Here is a 12,473-nt window from a genome sequence, read left to right on the forward strand (position 1 = left end):
CCAACTGATATTCCTGCAGAATCCTAGTTTCCCTCTCCCATTAAGGCTTTATCCTATGTACAGCACCACAGCGATGACTTTTTACTTTAGGGTCCTCTAATAAGCCTTCCTAATTTGAGAATAATGAAGACTGAAGGGTTCACATCCCTCAGGCCAGTCAAGGAAGAGGGCAGCCCAGGATAGTGGAGGTTGGGGAGGACACTAATATGTTTTAATTGCTTGCTAAACTTTTGCTTGTCCTCTTGGGACAGAAAGGTGCCCTCTTGCTCTGTGAATTTCACTGACGGAGTGGTTTCATCCCCCGCACAGGAGAACATGGCATCTGGCACAGGACCTTTACTGGAGCAACCAGATTTCTGCATAGCTTGGGATTAATGTTGAAAAAATCTGAGTAGATAGCAGTTATGGACATGGAAGGCAGTACAGCCAGTCGCACTGAGGGAAGGAAATGGGAAACCTGCCCACTCCTGGTGGGTTGAGTCCATTTGCCAGTGTTTTCTGAGGGACACCGCCAAGGTGTGGTGCACCCAGCAGAGGGGAGCTGGTCCCCAAGGCAGGCACAGAGGCAAAGCTCCTTCCCAGCTACAGCTGCACTGGCAGTGCTACGAGGAGTGTCAGGAATTAGGTTCTGAAGGATGGCAGAGTGGCCATGTTTTGGGACAGACATGCAGGGATCTCCTTGCTGTACTCAAGGCAACATCAGCCACTGTGCTGATAAGCACCATTGATTCCAGCTACATTTTTTCACCAAACATACACATTATCTTGTGTGTTAGATTTGCGTGGCAAGGTTTTGGTAGCGGGTGGGGGCTATAGGGGTGGCTCCTGTGAGGAGCTTCTAGAAGCTTCCACAGTGTCTGACAGATCCAATGCCAGCCAGCTCCAAGATGGGCCCGCCCCTGGCCAAGGCCAAGCCAATCAGTGCCTCTGTGATAACATATTTAAGAAGGGGAAAAAAAACAGTGGGGGGGGAGATTTTCAAGCTGCAGAGAGAAGTGTGAAGATGTAACACTAAGGTCAGTGCAGGAGGAGGGGGGAGGAGGTGCTCCAGGCACCGGAGCAGAGATCCCCCTGCAGCCCGTGGTGAAAACCATGGTGAAGCAGGCTGTTCCCTTGCAGCCCGTGGAGGAAGGATGATGGGGTGTAGAGATTCCACCTGCAGCCTGTGGAGGACCCCATGCCAGAGGAGGTGGAGGCACCCGAAGGAGTGGCCCATGGGAAGCCCAGGCTGAAGCAAGTCCCTGGCTGGACCGGTAGACCCGTGGAGAGGGGAGCCCACGCCAGGGCAGGTTTTGGTGGCAGGACTTGTGACCCCATGGGGGACCCACGCTGGAACAGTTTTCTCCTGAAGGTCTGCACCCCATGGAAGAGACCACGCCGGAGCAGTTCGTGAAGGACTGTAGTCCATGGGAGAGACTCCATTTTGGAGCAGGGGAACGTTCAGAGGAGTCCTTCCCCCAAGGACCAAGAAGCGGCAGAAACAACGTGCACTGCACTGAGTGCAACCCCCATTCCCCCCCCCACCCCTGTGCCGCTGAGGGGGGTGGAGGTTGAAGCCGGGAGTGAAGTTGAGCCTGGGAAGATGGGAGGGGTGGGAGGAGATGTTTTAAAAGTTGATGTTATTTTCGCATTGCTTTACTCTGTTTTGTTTAGTAATTAGATGAATCTCCTTTTTAAGTTCAGTCTGTTTTGCTCGTGATGGTGATTAGTGATCTCTCCCTGTCCGTATCTCGACCCAAGCCTTTTGTTATATTTCTCCTCCCCATCATGCTGGGGGAGGGGTGAGCGAGCGGCTGAGTAGTACCTTGCTGCCGGCTGGGCCTAAACCACGACATCTTGTGACTCCTTTTGCTGCTTATTGATCTGCCATTGACTACAGGCTGCCGCAAGATGCCTCAGACAGTAGAGCTCATACACTTCCTTCTGCTCCCTTTTTACACCACTCAGCCCTCCCCTCCCCTGTGCCTGACATTTTCAGTCACTCAGCAGCAGAAAACTTGGCCCAGGAGGGAGTTCCAATCCCAACCCTCTCCTCAGAGCGTGGCATTCAGTGCAACTCGGAGGTAAGGGAGCCGTTTACTCCCAGTCACCCCTTGCCACCTTAACTTAGACACCAGCGGTGGGCTTTGGTTGACCTACACTTGTCTGCCAGTAAAGATGTCCGTGGGTCCAGACTCCCAGCAGAGACCTGCCCAGGCAATGAGTTCAGTGAGAGATTTGTCTGAGCCAAAAGAGGTATCTGTTTGGAGATGATGAAAATCGTTCTCGAGTCCATTGACTGTATTGACTGTAGATGCCAATTGGTTTCAGTGAAAACCTAAGCATATAGCTGAGATGTCAACCCCTAAATTTTAGGTGAGCCCCTGCACACACCCACATGTACATGCTCACACACAACACACGTATATACACACACCAGTGCGAATCATCTGGGCAATTACCGAGAGAAATGCTCATCCAAGAGCAGTTGTGCCCCAGACACTGGCTTTAGGCCAGCATAGCTTATGTTTGAGAAATGCCTCCTGCTGTGCCACGACCAAGGAAAGAGGCTTGGAGATGTTCCCTGTCAGACACCTAATGTTAGGGAGCTGCATCCTCACCACCTATGTGGCAAGGGTAGTAGACCCTGGACAGAGCAGTGAATAGCTCTTTTCTATCATTGTCTTCCTGTGTTGCATTTAAAAGCTTTTCTGTAAACCTTGGCTCTTCAAAGTATCAAAGGGGGCAGTGAGTGCTTGACATCAGAATAAACTTGTCAAACTTGAGTATCATAAGGCTAGTGATAATGTGATTATTTCCGCTCATATTTGTACTCATTTTTTCATAGTTAGTCTTGGCCTACCAGATTCTGGCTGAGGTGAAAGTTAAAAAAAAACCAACCAAAAAAAAAAAAAAACCTACAGAGGAAAACTAATCAATTTCTTTCCAGTTCCAGCCCATTGTTGTGCATCTGGGAGATTCAGAGAGAGAACCTTATTTTTCGGTTGCTATCTCATTCACTGATAGCATCTCCAGACTTCTTAAAATTCATTTGCTTCAGCTAAAGCACTGTCAGATGAGCCATATGAAAAGTTCTGTTTGGATTTTATTTCACTGAAATTTACAGAAATAAAGACCTCCTGAGAATTATGTTTCTACTGTTTGAATACTTTTTCAATCCCTTTTGATGATTACCTTTGCTTTTCACTCACACACTCCATTTAGTTTCCTGTCTGGATTGTTTTTAGTCTGTTAGCATTTTTTAAGTGTGCAGCTTGGCCAAAAGGTGAATATTTTCAAACCTGAACCTAAATTGACAGACATTTCTTTTTTTCAAAACAGGACTTGTCAATTAACAATTTCAGTAACAAAAAAAGGAGAAAATGCTATGAACAGTATTGAACAGGTGTAAAATCTTCCTGTTTGAAAAGGTAAAAGCATGAAATTGTTTGAAACACTCAAACTGTTCACATTTCCCCTGCACCTCCAGCCAAGACTTACTTCTGCTCCTTTCTTTGGCAGATGAACCTAGGACGAGAGCTAAAGTTTGAATGACTTATACAATATTTCAGCCATGTGTTGGAAGTTAGCCAGTTTTGATGGCGGTGTCCTGCATTTGAGTGGGAATTAATGCAACTCTGTTCCAGACCTGGAAAATAGATTTTGGTTTTCTGAACAAAAAATATCAACTTCTGTCGGAATTGGCCCAAAACAATCACATTTCATTTTTGCAGTAAGTCACTGACCAAAAAAAAAAAAAAAAAAATTGGATTCCCCATCAATATGCTGCTGTTTTGAACTCAGAAATAGAAGGGTGAGCACCTCTGCCTTAGTAGCTAAAGCACATGGGTTGAGACTGAAAAACAACCCCCTGATATTAATCTCTTTTTTCTGGCCTTCTGGTATCACTAAGGTCACTATTGGGCTGGTGGATTTTGGGGCTGGGAAGAACCACTGTCACAAGACCGTCCAAATGAGCAGCTGAGTCATTTCACTGCAGCAAGCCCAGAGACTTACAGCTGATAAGGGCACGAGGCAGGTACCGCAAGGGACACAGAGCTGTGACAGTGGAGGCCTGGAGCTGAAGCCCTCCACCACACCCCTCAGAAAGGCACCCAGTTGGGTCTTAGATAATGTCCCACTTCCTTTGGTGATGAACGGCAATGCTGACATTACCTACTGTATCTCCAGCTTCATATCAAAAACGAATATTGAGCCTTTCAGTCTCTCCGGTGCTATTATTGACTCACGGTTAGTACTGAACGTTTTTTTCAAGAAGCACATATTTATGTGTTTATGTATATGTAATCCTCTTTATGTCTGCTAGCCAGGGATTTTCTTTCCCTGGCTGATAATTTTGCTCCCCTTATCATTTACTAATGTTTAATTTCTGTCAGCTGTTATGAACTTCCTTGGCTGAACACTGCTTTTCCTGTTCTCAATCTGGCTTGCTGCATCTGAGTGTTTCTGCTGTGTTCCATCCTTTTAATTGCACCCCACAGGTAGTCTAGCATCCTTTGACTAGCTCAGCTAGTCCATTTTCTTTATTTTTAGCTCCCCTAAAAATAGCTGACTGTCCTCTCACCATTAAAGGTGACCCACTGCTCTGTGTTTCCAAAACCTGCCACTTCTTAGAATTTCTTTATAAATAACTTCTTTGGCCTTTTCCATTGGTTGGACCAGGGTAACCTCTGCAAAGATCCACTCTTACTTCTTCCCTCAACTTCCCTGTAGTCCTGAGGGTCATGATTAATGGTTAGTGCAAAGATGAACTGACATCATTGGAGACATCCCTACCATCTTGGCCACCCTGTCCTCCTCTATAGCCCCAACATGGACTTTGTTTTATGAAGCAATGTGCCAATGCCTTGTCACTTGCTGACCTGACAAGAGGGGTTCAAGACAGCTCCAAAATCCTCCAGGTTGCTTAGCAGTGTTATCAGTAGCTTCACGGTGGCCTTCAGCATGCAGCCCCCAGCCAGTTTCCAGGCGGTGTAAGGAGAGATTCAACCCATGGAGACAGTCTTCCATCCATGCCTCTGCCTCGGTATGTGTTTGTGCTTTTTGAATGTGAAAGGTGTTAGAAGCTATTCCTTCATCTGCTCTCACCAGGTAACCCCAAGATACCAAGCTCAACACACAGCTACTAGTGAATGTCAGGGGAAAAGCCCCCTCTCAAGTGACATTGTAGTCCTAATTTCAACTCATGCCCATTTCAGGCTTTTAAAACATCACAGATATAGAGCAAAATTCCCAGGCATTCTCCAAGTTAAGAACAAAATGAACAAAGACAACTGAGAAAATGTTCTGATTATAGGTTCCGATTTTTTTTAACCCTGATATTCTGTGGTAGGTTTCTTTATTTTTGAATATAAAGTGACAGAAATAATTTGTTGTTAGAAAAGAGAAAGTATCTTTGACTATTTACAGGTTTTGTACATCACAAACATTTTCATGTTTTTTTGTTGATTTTTCTTCTTTTTTTTTTCCTCCACATCCTTTAAACAATGTTGAACTGGAAATCTCAACAGTTCACAGAAACCCTCTTCCCCAAAAAAGCAAACCCCAATGAGAAACAAGAGAAATCAAAGGGGAAAAAATCAACTCCTTTCATAGTTCTCCAGGAAATCCATTTGCTTAAATATATATATTTATATATTTATATATATTAATTTTTTCAAGTTCGAACACCAAAATTCAAGAGAGAAAGGTAAAAAACAAAACAAGTGTCTTCCCCGCCCCCCTCCAGAATCTGTTGATCCCTGCTTGTCCAAAATCAGAAAGAGTTATTTACAGAAAGAAGAACTGGAGGGGGGTGAGGGTGCAGGGAAGAGGAGGATGAGGTGGTGACTGGTGGAAGAAAGATAGTAGGATTAGGGCCTCGGAGAGATGAGGCAAGCCTGAGTTCGACCGCGCTTTCCCTTAGGAAGACGCTACACTGGGGAAGTATCCACAGTGTCCCCTTGCCCCTGTGTTCAGTGCAAGGGTGCTGCCTTTCGGGGTCCCCTCTCAGCCCCACACCAAGTTCTCGGTGGTCATCGCTGCCCTTCTGCCCACACCCTCCACTGGTCCTCCCCATGCCTGCCAGCCCTGAACATCCCCAGCCAAAGGTACCACAGGGAGCACAGCGGAGCGCCTCGAGGGTCTCCGCTGCACCCAGCTGAGCCCCTTCATGAGGATCAGTGCCAAGGCAACCAGGCCATGACTGGCAGCAATCTTTGCTGGCCCTTTCCCTCCCCGCTGGCTCCTTTTGCTGCTCACACATTTCACTCCAAGCCTAAAGTCGCTGAGCACACAACTAAGCTGCGTGTTCACAGGAGCCTGACCCCGGGGCCACAGCATTACATGAAACTCATCCTGTTGCCAGCTGTCCTTGGCATCCTCTTCTTCTGTTTCATGACTGCAGGGTATCGGCAAGTAACAGGTGCTAAGGAAAGACTTCTTCACAGAAAATCCACCTTTGATCCCTGTTCCTCCTTCCCTTCCTGCCATATCCTGACTCCAACTGCAACCTGCTGGAAAAGTTCCGCCAGACAAGTCAAATATTACATTGCACAAAACGAAGTTTATGTTGCAGATGTGAGCCTGCAATTTACACATGATTTGTGTGTATTATAATGTATTAATCAGGAAACACTATGTAAATGTGTGTAAATGCAAACCACGATCTTAAATCAGTTTTGCATAATATAAGTAAACAAATTAATCTCCCAATGCACTTGTAAATGTTAATAAAAACTTGACATTAACCATTAAGTTTAGATAATGTTACTGAATGAGAAAGCAGCGTTGTATGTCACATGTGCCCTTGAAATGCAAATGACTAAAATTTACATGTCCAAGACATGCATGTTCTTGAGAACTCAAATTGCTGCTTGCTGTAAGTCATGTAAGCTCCACTTCTTCCATTAGCAATTTCTTTTTAAAACATTGCCTCCTCCCTGGAGAGAGTAAACCATCCAAAATTAAATGTAAGGAACCCTTGAATATTTGAAGAGTGGCAGTGACTCTGTAAGCAGGAGTATGCATAATTGAAAGGGGTACAGGCAAGACAGACCTAAAATTTTGGAGCAATTATGAGGCTGGAACTTGAACTAAGCTGAACTGTAACCCTAGAAAAACTGGTTTTATCATCCTAGCCTTTTGAAGACAAAAGGAAGCTAGATCAGCCTCTGTCCAGTTGCATGTTTGTTTGCACTTCAAAGCATCCTGAAAGGTTTGGAAGCAAAGCCCAAGAAGAAGCTGGCCATGAATTTCAGTCACTATTCAAACAGACCAGGATGTCTTGGATGAACTTCATCAAGAGATGCCAAGTTGGATGAACACTTTGCATGGTGCAAAGAGGTTCTTGATGAAGCCTCTCCAATGTGACAACCTGAGGTGTTACTGCACACCGGTGGAACCAAAAAAGGAAATAATTTTCAATACAATGTTTTGACAGCCTCCTTGTAAAAGCTGAAAGTTTGTAGCAGCCTGACAAAAGCAGCAGAGGGATGCTCAAGACTACTTGTAAGAAGTACACTAACCTGGATGTGCAAGTTTCCAAGGAATGGGAATGAGTTGTATTTTGAATCCTAGTAGAGCCTCCAGGATCAGCTCAGAGAAGTCAAGTCAGGGTGGCAGCAGAGGCTGAGCCCCATGCACTGCACGCATCCTGGGAGAGCCTGTAGACCCCAGCACCTCTCTGGATCAGGCCCATATTTGCACTTCCTCATGCTACCTGTAAAAGCAGACCTAATTAAAAATGTGCAGAGAAAACTACCACAATTTGTGGTTCAGGTTCTGTTTGTCCAAGGCTGGGATGAGGTACAGCATCCTCAAGGCTCTGCTCAATGGAAGAAGTGAAATGAAGATGGAACACCAGAGCACTGTCAGAATAGGAAGATTCCTCACCAAACTCACCTGAAGCAGAACCTGATTGCCCTGGGCATGGCTTTGCAAATTGCTGTCAGCCCTTCATGACCTCCAGAGGGCAAAGAAGAAGACAACCTGCCAGGTACTGAAGAGGTGACAGGCAAGCCTGCGGTCTGGTGCCCTGCTTCTGTATGGATCACAGATTCACCTCCTCACTCTTCCCCTGCCTGTGTCAGAAATTCGTCCCCTTACTGGGTATGGGGAGCTCAGTTGGGTGACGTTTGCACAATGCTGCAAAGAGGGAAGTATTTCTTTCTCAAATTTCAAAAAAATAACAGGCTGGGACCCTGACTGTCCCTTCAGGTTGAGGTCACAACATCCCAAATCATATCTCCCAGCACAAGCTTCCTGCACTGCTTCTGCCCACATACCAGAGAGACTCCCGCACTGCTTTCTCTGAACAGCAACCATAGGCACAATATTTTTGTGTATGAAGGTGCCAGATGTCCTTTTCCTCTGCCCCTTGGTTTTACCAGTTCATACAACAAACCATATCAATTCACCTAGCTTATCATACGTCTGGATGCCTCAGTTATTTCCCCTATAAAGTGTACATGTCTCATTTAATATCAAGAAAATAAGATGCAAATACATGCAAGATTTCAGGATATTTGCATAATATATGTAAACTATGGCATCTGTCAATTTACTTGTTAATGTAAATGCTACTATTAATGTATTTCAGTTTAGCATCAAAATTGCAAACTCTTTGAAGTAACGACTATGGCAGTGCAAAGCATCGAACGGACAAATCTTGGTTTAAAACAGGACCTAAATGTTTTTGATCAATTTTATGTCAGGGTTTCACCCTGCTGGCAAAGCATTTCACTATATTCGCTGCTTCCCAGATAAATGATTGATACTGACACTGTCCAACTCCAGAGCAATAGTAGTGTTGTTAGGAGAGATGGAGTCATTTTGATCGATGCAAAATTACCTCTGAAGCCACCAGTCACTGCTTGTTTTCAATGTGCATCCCCAAGCATACCTTTCTGAAGAAATCCTGCCCAATGTGCTACCCACTTCCCCCTCTGGGGCAGGTGCTATCGAGGAGGGAGCTCGATATCCTCAGCTCAACCCAGGGCATTCTCCACGAGCAGCTGCTAGTTCAGATTACTATCACAACATTTTAAGCTCAGAAGAATTCAACTAGTTTACTTCACTATTAAATACTCTAGCCCCTTCATAAAAAGATTTTTAAAAAGAATAAATATTCTTAGCTTTTGTAGTGGAAATTTCTAAAAGTGCCTGAGCAGCTAAGCACTATTGGCTTTCAGGGAGATGGAATTTGTTTTAATAAATCTCCCAAGTGCTTCTAAAAATCCTTCCTTACTTGATGCAAGCATGGCACAAGCATTAACTAATTATTTCTTGCCAGCACTCAGTGCTGCTGGCCCCCAGGCACCCCCAGCTATGTGTGGTAGGATCACTTGAACAGAGCCATGCAAGAACCAAGTGCCTGAGACTCTGGACTCATGGCTCTTCCCTTAAGACCAAAGTGGCAGAAAAAGTGGCCCTGCCCTTTGTCGCATAAGCTATGCTATTCCCTCAGCAAAAGGATGTAGAAACACACCCAGAGCCTGTGTCTGGGCACCAGCCAAAGATCTGTCTTATTCTACCACTGCAAAACAATACTCTACACAGAGAGACAATAGTCTGAGTTTCAAGTGAGCAAAGAACCTTCCTCTTCTCCTTTTTCAGGAAATTTTCCCTTGGGAGCAGGGGAAATAGTCAAGGAGAAAACCAACCCCTTCTTTTCTGCTTAGATGCAAGTCACACCAATCTTGAAAGAGTAGTGAGCGCGTGGTGTAAGTCGCTTAGCATTCCAGTGCGTGTCCCCTCTGCTAACAGCGCAGTGGCAACCCGCAGCCAAAGGACGATCGCTTACCCAAAGCTTAACCTTGCGGCTGGCAGGCCTCGGTCTCTTGCCTTCTCAGCGAGGATAACTAATCAGAGAGCCACAGAGACAGGTCCAAAATGTCATGCTTCTGCAGTTTTAATCTAATGCCTCAGATAAGAAAGCGGCCATGAAGCCCTTACTCTCTGCACGTAAAGGAGGGGGAAGGTCAGCAGAGACAGCAAACCAGGCTGCCACTGCGGCACAGAGAGAGCCATGAAGTGGCTTGGGGAGGAAGGCGAACGTCTGAACGGTTAGTCCCTAAGCAATATGAAGCTGCAAAGCTAGGAGAAGTGGCTGGTTCATTACAGCTAGCTGTCTTTGGTCCCAAATGGGATGCTTTCACCTGTATCTTAGCACAGCAAGGTTCAGCTCCCAGAGCTGAAAAAGGAGCATCTGCATGCAGAAAAGGGCCAGCAGAGCTAGTGGAAGTGCATTTATCGCTTGGTAAAGTCTCTACATGTGGAAGGCCAAAGAGGAGCCTTGAAATTGTTTGCTCCAAGAAGTGAAGAACATCAGCTAATATCTCCAGGTATGGGATATGCATCTTTGCAGATGCCTTTTCTGTAACTACAGTCCTAGTCCCTTGTTCAAATGTCGAAAAGCCACATTGAATAGCTCTTCTTCACTGACAGAATCTTGGCTGCCTGATGGATCATGCAAATCATCTGCGAGGGCAAACTAAACCCAGCAGCACTCACATTGACAAAGACAGAGAGGTGTTTCAAGGAGAGTATCTAGGGCTTGTGTGCTCAAAACCTCGAGACTCCTGCTCTTGCTCTATGTGTGTACTGGAAGAACTTCTGTCCTCCCTCTGGCCTGGTTGAGTGATCTTAAAGGTGTTTTCCAACCTAAATGATTCTATGATTCTAATGTCTACCTTGAAAGACCTGAAGTCTGAGCTGTGAGGTGCAGAGACAAGGTGGGCAAAATAGAAGCTGTTCCACTTTGTCATTAGGCCCTCTGGGTCTAAGGGAAGAGATGAGCCTGACACTTCACTCCAGGGAGTGAGTGTGGAGGCTGGAGTAGAAGAATGGCCCCTGGCTGAACTTCCAAGTAGCATAACACATAGACAGAACCCTGGTTCCAGACTCTGAGACATTATGCTTGGAAATCTGACTTTTGAGAGCATTTGCCAAGTTTCTCCTTTAGCTCCGTTCCCCTCTGCTTCCAGGGAGTTGGTTTCAAAATGTATTCCACTCAGACCCATATTTCCAGGCCATGTTTTTTCTCCTCCAAACACCCTGTGCAGCAAAGTTATCTATTCTACTCCACTACACTCATTCCTCTGTAAACATTTCCTGAAGAGAGGTAAAGTCCCCAGAGCTCAGGTTTTCATTGTGACTTTTCCTTGCCTGCTGCTGGAGGCAGCGCTTGTGCTGTCAGGTCAGCAGCCTGGGCTCTGATGTGCACCATGCACTTTCAGCACTGAAGCTGAGGTCCCTGCAGGTGCTCAGTCCCTTGCCCTGTCCCCTGCCGCACATCCTCTATGGGGCATCCTGCTGCCCAGGAAAGAGAAAGAGAGACCACCTCTCATATGGAGGAGACAAGAAGATCTAGGGATCATAAAGTCCCAGTGCTGCTTTTGCTCCATGCCACATTCTTTAGCTCTTTAGCACACAGCACACACCAGCACAACATTACATGGTCATCCACATCCTCTCCCTGATTCCCCTTTTCCTACCCTTCCATGCTGCTACTGCCTTGATCTCTGACTCTTCTAAGGGGAAGCGTATAAATAGGAGGCTGCTGGTAGAGCACCAGTCACAAGGTGATTGTTCAGACTAAAGACAGGAGGCTCCTTGTGATTCTCCTCATTGTTTTTGAGGGAGCAAATGCCAGCCAACAACACACACACAGATGTAAGATACCATGTTCTTGTAAGGAAGGCAACTGGAATATCCAAGTTGCTGGAGGAAAGTAAGGACTAGGAGACAGAACAAGTGGGAAGAAGGTTAAATAGCCAGATGCTCACTGGAGGAACAACCTAGATTTATAACTAATAATGACAAAAGCTTCACAAGGCAGAGGAAAGTCACTCTCTTCTTCCCTGTAGGAGTAAAAAAGCAAAACCAGATAGTGCATAAGCTAGGGATTGGCAATAGGCAGAGACAGGCTAACTCAGACCTAGATAAGCCAAGACATTGCTTCACAATTTGGTCTGTATTATGCTAAAAGGACTCTCCCTCTCTTTCCTCCACCAAGATGTAATGTTTCCATGGATCCTCTTTCACACCTGTATCTGGGGCTCAGAATTCAAGAACTCACCACTCAAGTTGGTCTATACCATCACTGCCTGCTGGTCCTCCCTGTCCACTCCACCCAAGTCTATCTTGACTTTAGTAGAAGACAAGATTTTGACCCAGGGTTCTTTTTCTGCCACAGTAGTAGTCTAGGCTGATCTTGAGTCTTTACTGATTTTCATTCTTCTTGGCCAGTACTGAATCCATATTTTAAGCTACATACTGTGCTATCTGCCTCTTCCCTTTCAGTCTACGATGTAGAAGACACTCAGACAGCAAGAACAGGGGAAATAGAGAAAGTCTCCTGCTAGCTGATGGGGCAGTGTTTTAATGATTGAGTGGGAGATGAGAGCATGAGGGAGGGAAGATGAAATTCATATGCGAGAAATCTGATTCACTCAGGCACAAGGAATATTTTCAAGGCAGAGTGGACCGAGCAA

The sequence above is a fragment of the Balearica regulorum genome, chromosome 1 (genome assembly GCF_011004875.1).
Source record: "Balearica regulorum gibbericeps isolate bBalReg1 chromosome 1, bBalReg1.pri, whole genome shotgun sequence".
Taxonomy (NCBI): Eukaryota; Metazoa; Chordata; class Aves; order Gruiformes; family Gruidae; genus Balearica; species Balearica regulorum.